Below are 6,898 nucleotides of genomic sequence, written 5' to 3'. Positions count from 1 at the left end.
CTCCTGTTGCTGCCTGCTGCACTCCACTCCCCGACCTCATTCACCCACGACAGGATCCTGCCAGGCCCACCCAGCACCATTCCTCTGGCTGCTATGGCTCAGTTAATCTGGGAGCCACCTGAGGGCAGCATCACCTGGGACCCATCCTGCCTGCACAGGGCTGGGCCTCTCACGCTAGACATCTGCCAGAACTCACGGCTTTTCAGGCTCCTTGGACCCACTCCTCCCCTCTCTCTGGACTAAGGCAGAGGCTGGAGTTACATCTTTGACTACTTCCTTTCTCACCAGCCTTACATGCCCATATCCTTCTAAGAAGCACTCACTATGTGCCTGGGCACTTTGTTTAATGAGTCCCCGAGACTCCTTGGGGCTTCCCAGGTGACTCAGTGGTAAAGAATCCACCTGCCAATGCAGGAAATGCAGGACTCACGGATTTGATCCCTGGGTTGGGAAGAATCCCCTGGAGGAGGAAGTAGCAACCCACTCAAGTAATCTTGCCTGGAGACTCCCATGAAGAGAGGAGCCTGGCAGGCTACAGTCCATGGGGTCGCAAAGAGTCGTACACAACTGAGCGACTGATGATGCACACCAGACTCCGCAAGAGGTGCTATCCTGATTACCATCAGCACAAAAAATAAAGCATCCTAGATGGTTGATGACTTGCCCAACTTTGCCCAGTTGTCACATCCTAGATGGATGATGACTTGCCCAAGGGCGCACAACTGGAAGCAACAGAGCTGGCCTCTGAGCCAGGGCTGTCCAACCTCGCTTGGAGGGCTCAACAATGGACAGAAGACAGACTCCAAGTTGTACCTGCTGGAGCGGAAGTGGGGCACGGGAAGGAGCTTGCTTCTGTCTGGCTGGGGGAACTCAGAGGGCTGCAGGGGAAAGAGGAAAGAGGTGTACCTGTCACCTAATGCTGTGTACCCCAAGCCTAGTGCTTAAAACAATGACATTTATTTTGTCCTCAAATCATTTGGTCAGGGCTCAGGGCTTCCCTGGTGGCTCAGAGGTTAAAGCGTCTGCCTGCAATGTGGGAGACCTTGGTTCGATCCCTGGGTCGGGAAGATTCCCTGGAAAAGGAAATGGCAACCCACTCCAGTACTCTTGCCTGGAGAATCCCATGGATGGAGGAGCCTGGTGGGCTACAGTCCATGGGTTGCAAAGAGTCGCACATGACTGAGCAACTTCACTTTCACTTTCCTTTCACTTTCAGAGGGGATAGTTTATCTCTGCTCCACTCAGCATTACCTGGGATGGTTGGCAGTCTGCGAGCTGGAATCATCTGAAGAGTCATTCATGGGTAAGTCCAGTGGTTGAAGCTGGCCACTGGCCAAGAGATTAACTGGGTTAGCCAGAACACTTGGAGTGGCCTCTCCATGTGGCTTGGGCTTCCTCACAATATGGTTTCTGGATCTCAGAGAGAGAGAAACAGTGACAGAGAGGCATTCAGACAGATGGGTGGAAGCTGAATTACTTTTGTAGATTTTAGCCTGGCAACTTATGTAACGTCATGTCTGCCATATCCTCTTCACTGACACAGTCACAGGCTTCTGCTTAATTTCAAGCGGAGGGGCAATGCACTCCATTTCTTGATGGAGAATGGCAGGTTTTCAGTATGAGCATCTGAAAATACTCCTGAGTCCATTTTCGGAAAATACGCCCTTCACTGGGACTTCCTCTCCTGACTGCTCCTCAGTAACCAGCAAGACACTTTCAGAGGCTCAGCAGACATTGCTCCTCTCATCCCAACTATGAAAGCTTGGTCCTCAGTGGTGTGATGGGGAGAGAGTGTGAATGGCTGTTTACTGAGCACGTATGCCAGGCCCTACCCTGGGCACTTCCATGCTTTACTACATTCCATCCGTACCATGATTCCACATGGTGGGCCACGCAGCTCCCTGTTCTGTAGGTGAGGAGACTGAGGCTGAGAGAGGTGAGGACTAACCCAGGCCACACGGAGTCATCAGTGAGCCTGGGACCTGAAGTTGGGTCTGTGTGACTCCAAAGGTCCTCCTTTTGCCCTGCACCAGCTGTCCCAGGTTCAAGATAAGGAACAGGTGATAAGGTGAAGCAGTAAGAATATGGGCCTTAGATCAGAGCTACTTTGGTTCTCATTGAAGCTCCTTGGACCTTGGGTGGATCACTCCATCCCTCTTAGGCTCAGTTTTCATATCTGTCCAATGGGATATCACAGACTTTACAAAACAAGTCAGTGGAATGCAATAATCTCTGTTACAAGTTTGGCAAAGCCTCTGGCATGTCATGCAGGGTACTCAGACCACCCAGCCCTCCCTAGAGTGGACCTGTTCATCTGTGGGCAGAGCTAAGCTGTCTGGAGCATAAGCCTTCTGCCATTCACCAAGGGGGAGCCCCGGGCTCCTGCTGGCTATTTTTAGGCCTGTGTGGGCAACCACAGAACCACATGTGGGGTTTACCACCGCCTGGCCAAGCCCAGAAGAACAAGAAAACACTTCTGATGACAGAGGGTGAATATCTGAGGTCAGCAAGGACCTGAATGCTTCCCAGCACTTCCGGGCTGATGTGAGATCAAGTCAGTCTCCCCAGGTCTCAGTTTCCTCATCTGTAAAATGAGGATAGCCATAAACACAGGAGCCCACATTTCCGCACTGCTTACTAAGTGCCAAATACAGATCTCACATGGTTCTTGCTATGAGGGGGTCTGGGTCACAGAAATTGCTCAGATAGAAGAGGGGCCAGAGTAGAACTAGGGCTTTTTACCACTCTGCTCCCAGCCTCCTCAAACAGCTGGAAGAAGTTCAGGAGGATTAGCTGAGATCATGGACATCAGCATGTTTTTTAAACTGTAAACTAGACTCTAAACTGTAAACCAACAGGCTCAGAGACAGCCTAGGCTCAGTTCCATGGAGACCCCTTCCCACCCCTCCCCAGCTCCAGCCTTCAGCCACAGCATTCCCACTTCCTCATCTATTTTCCACACATGGGGATCCTTGTAAGATTTTATTTCCCCCCATGACCCCTAAACATTTTTGAAAGCCACTGAGGGGTGAACTGCCACAGAAGGTGGCAGTGATGCTCCCCAGGGCTCAGAGTGAGGGCTGAAGTCCCAGGTGTCCCTGCCATTCGCCAGCCTGACCCACAGCTGTGGCCCTGGGGGCCACCTCCCAGCTTAGAGGAGCTCAAGCCTCGGGTCCATGCCTCTTCCTCATTCACATAGGACCTCTGGTGGTCTCACTTTTCAGGTTCAGGAAACATTGCTCCTGGAAGAGTCACCCACCATGTTTAGAGCTCAGAAGCTCTGTATTTCCCAGGAGGAAACAAAGGGCAGTGAGGCTATGTTCATGTGTGCACACACCTGCACTCACACACACCACACGCACTGCACAAGCCCGCTTCATGTACAAATTCACCTGTGCCCACATATTTTTAGATCTTCACACACGCATGTTCACACAGGCACACACAAAACACCTATTCCCAAAGGCACCCATATGTGGGAATCACACTTATCCATAGCCCTACATTAAGGTGCACCTACGGAGTACAAACACACCTTACACAAAACACGCATGCATGTCTTGTACACACATGGATTAACACAAGTGATGAATTTATGCAAAAAGTACACACACACCCAGTCATCTTACACTTCCATGGACAGACAAGTACCGAGACTCAGTATACTCACACTGTGAAAGCTGGTATTTGAATGAATGCTCCCACAAACACGCAGAGACTCATACAAACCTGGGTGTGTATATACATTTCATTGACACATATGCATACACAGAAACAATAAACACATTATACGAGCATCAGTATACACAGAACAAAACCACACATCACAGCCATCCACACATGCATGTGCAAACACAAACACACACCCTTGCACATACACACACATACAAGCTCACCAGTGTCACACAGCAGTGTACATACACACTGCCTTGTCTGGCTCCCTTGTTGCTGAGTGAGTCTGCAAAGGTAGAGACATAAGCACCTAGTTCCACTTCACCTGAAAACCCCCAGCCCCTGGGTGTGTGGGAGGGTGAACCAGACGCCCTCCCTGGAGGGGGCACAGTGGAAAGTATGACCCAAGGTGACTTTTGCAAAGAGCAAGAGTGAGGGTTTTTTCCACCCTGTTACCTCACTGTGCTGGGAGTGACCAGGGACACCATTGCTAACCCCCTCCAGGGAGCCCCTCAACCCTTGAGGACAGCCAGGTCCAACCTCAGAACTCTGTCTCCTTAGTTAACTCAATAATTAACTCACCAACACCTGCCTCCCGCGCCCCGTGTGCTAGGTGCTGGGCCGGCGGTTGGAGGCAGAGAGAGGACAGCTGGACTGGGCCCTGCCTGCGGGGCTCACAGTCAGGAGGTGGGGTGATAGGTGGAATCAGTGGGAGGCTCAAGATCAAGTCCCTTGAAGTGTATCCACTTAATGATCCATTTGCCAAGGGATCAACCTTACAGAAGACTGATTTGCTGAACATACCAAGTTATCAATTTGTTAATTTCAGGGCTCTTTTTTTCAGTTCAGATGTACACAGCAATTTTATTGGAAGGATTAGAATTTGTTTTTTATCTTGTCTTTATGACAGACTTTTAAAGAATGTCCAGATGGTCAAAAGCTTAGGGTTGGGAGTGGTGCAGTTTAATAAACACACTTAATATTTGTAACCAGAGAAGGACTTTCTGGGGACATCCATCAGGAGCAGGACATTCTGGGAGTTCTGTGGCATGACATGACAGGCTGTCCAGGACCAACTGACCCCGTTGGTGTCATGTAACCCATACCTGTGTTCTCTGACTTGCCCTGTGATCTTGGCCATGTCCCTTTTCCGCTTTGGGCCTCTGCCTCTTCACATACAAAGAACTCATCATTACGGCCCTGCTGATATTTAAGGAGACCCTGGAGCCTCCTGTGACCCCCCCCCCATTGCCCAGTGTGGCTGGGGTTAGGGCTGTGGGCACCAGACAAGATGCTGACTCTGTTGGGGGTAGCCCAGCCCTGCTTGGAAATCAAAGTTGTCATAGTCAATACTCACCCATGTTGTATCAGTGTCTCTGTCTGAAGCATGACTGACATTTCTGTGTCCGGTCCCCAGCTCCAGGCAGAGGGGCCTAGCATGCCCAGGGTGGGGGTGAGGTGGGGCACATGGGGCTGCCGAAGGTGGGGCCCACCTCATCTTCCTTTCCTGGTAACACGCTCGCTAACCTCATTTCCTTTTTCTGAAGGGAAATGCCATTGACATCACACAGCTGGATTTTCAGCGAGGCAAGATGAGGACTCATCAACTCTGCAGGCGAGAAGGATGCACGCACAGGCCAAGGGGAACTGGAGAGCCTCTGCTCTGAGGCTTCAGAGATGGGGACCCCTGGGCCAGAAAGGGGTAGAGATATGCCCTGAGGGCCACAGCCACACAGCAGAGCTGGGGCCAGAACCCAGGCCCCTGCCTCTCAGCCAGGGCTCTAGATGGGGGCACCTAAACTGCTCCCCACATTGCCCCATTTTAATAATAGCACCAACATCCACCAAGTTGCCCGAGCCAGAAACTGCTCAAGTACCTCCTCCATGTAGCCACACAGCTGCTCCAGCCTGTCCCCTGGCCACCTCAGCTCAGGCCTCCTGGAGTCTCTCTAGGACCCCTGCCCAGCCTCTGCTGGATCTCCCCACACCCATTCAGGCTCCTTCCCCCAGTCTGTCTGACCCATTCAGGCTCCTTCCCCCAGCCTGTCCGATTGCTTGGGTGACATGGCTGAAACACAGCCCACGACGTTACTCACCAGCATAAACCCTTCCTGGGCCTCCTGGCTGGGCCTTCAAGGCCCTCCGTGGCTTTGCAGGGGGCCTTCAAGGCCCTCCCCCCATCTCTGTCTTAGCCACTCTCCTTATGTCCCAGATTAGGGAGCCCTCTTGCCCAGGCTCGTGCTGTTCCCTCTATGGGAGCCCCTCCCTCTGCATGCCCATTCCTGCTTGCTCACTGCGGAGGGAGGTGCCCTGCTCCGGTATCTGCCCCCGCCATTGCCTCAGAGGAAACTGACCTCCTTGGTTGATGTCTCTGAGTCTTCCTCCCCACCTCCGTGAGAGCTGCAAAGACATTTTATTGTGGAAAATTTTAAGCATACCCAAAAATAGAACCGTACAAAGAACCCTGTGTACAAGGCCACTCTTGGCTTCATTTCTGCCCCCCAAGTCCTCCCCCACTGGATTTATTATTTGGAGCAAATCCAAAATATCAAATTATTTTATCCCTAGATATTGCGGTATGTATTTCTAAATTATAATGGCATGACCAGAATACCATTATCATACATACATTTCCATAATATTTTAAAATGATTATCAAATATCCAGTCAGGTTTAAATTTTCCCAATTGTCTCATAAATGGTCTTTTAAAATTGATTTGCTCTAGACTAGGATCCAGCAAGGTCCATACACGTTGCTTGTTTGTTGGGTCTTTAGTGTTTCTCCAGTCTGTAGGTTTCTCCCTCTTCTGTTATTTTTTTCCCTCGTTTGTGGAATAACCATGTTGTTTGTCCTGGTAGTCTTTCACATTCTGGACTTTTCCCGCTGCATCCCCCATGGTGTTGTTTAACATATTCTTCAGTCCCCTGCCTTCTCTATAAATGGACAGATCTAAAGACTTAATTACATTCATATTTAAAGTTTTAGAAAGAATTCTTCATAGGAAGTGTGTGTACAGTAGCCTCCCTTTATCCACGGGGAGTATGTTCCAAGACCCCTGGTGGATGCCTGAAACTTCAGATAGTACCAAACCCTATATACACCATATGTTTTCCTATGTATACATACCTATGATGAATTTTAATGTATAATATAAATTAGGCACAGAAAGAGAATATCTGAAGTGCCAGCATCACTACTCTTGCACTTTGGGGCCATTATTGAGTA

The 6,898-nt window shown here is 50.3% G+C and overlaps 1 long non-coding RNA gene across 2 annotated transcripts; it reads right to left on the bottom strand.

Moving 5' to 3' along the window:
- Positions 551-6,467, bottom strand: LOC108637627. Of its 2 annotated transcripts, none has more exons than XR_001919182.1 (4): positions 5,769-6,467; positions 5,030-5,359; positions 1,252-1,416; positions 551-878 (listed from the first exon to the last, which is right to left on the bottom strand). It is a non-coding gene; the product is annotated as an uncharacterized LOC108637627 (long non-coding RNA). The 2 variants fall into 2 exon arrangements; XR_001919183.1 differs by having other exon boundaries at positions 1,252-1,410.

The sequence above is a fragment of the Capra hircus genome, chromosome 15 (assembly GCF_001704415.2).
Source record: "Capra hircus breed San Clemente chromosome 15, ASM170441v1, whole genome shotgun sequence".
Classification (NCBI taxonomy): Eukaryota; Metazoa; Chordata; class Mammalia; order Artiodactyla; family Bovidae; genus Capra; species Capra hircus.
This window is presented reverse-complemented; position numbering and strand designations above follow the sequence as displayed.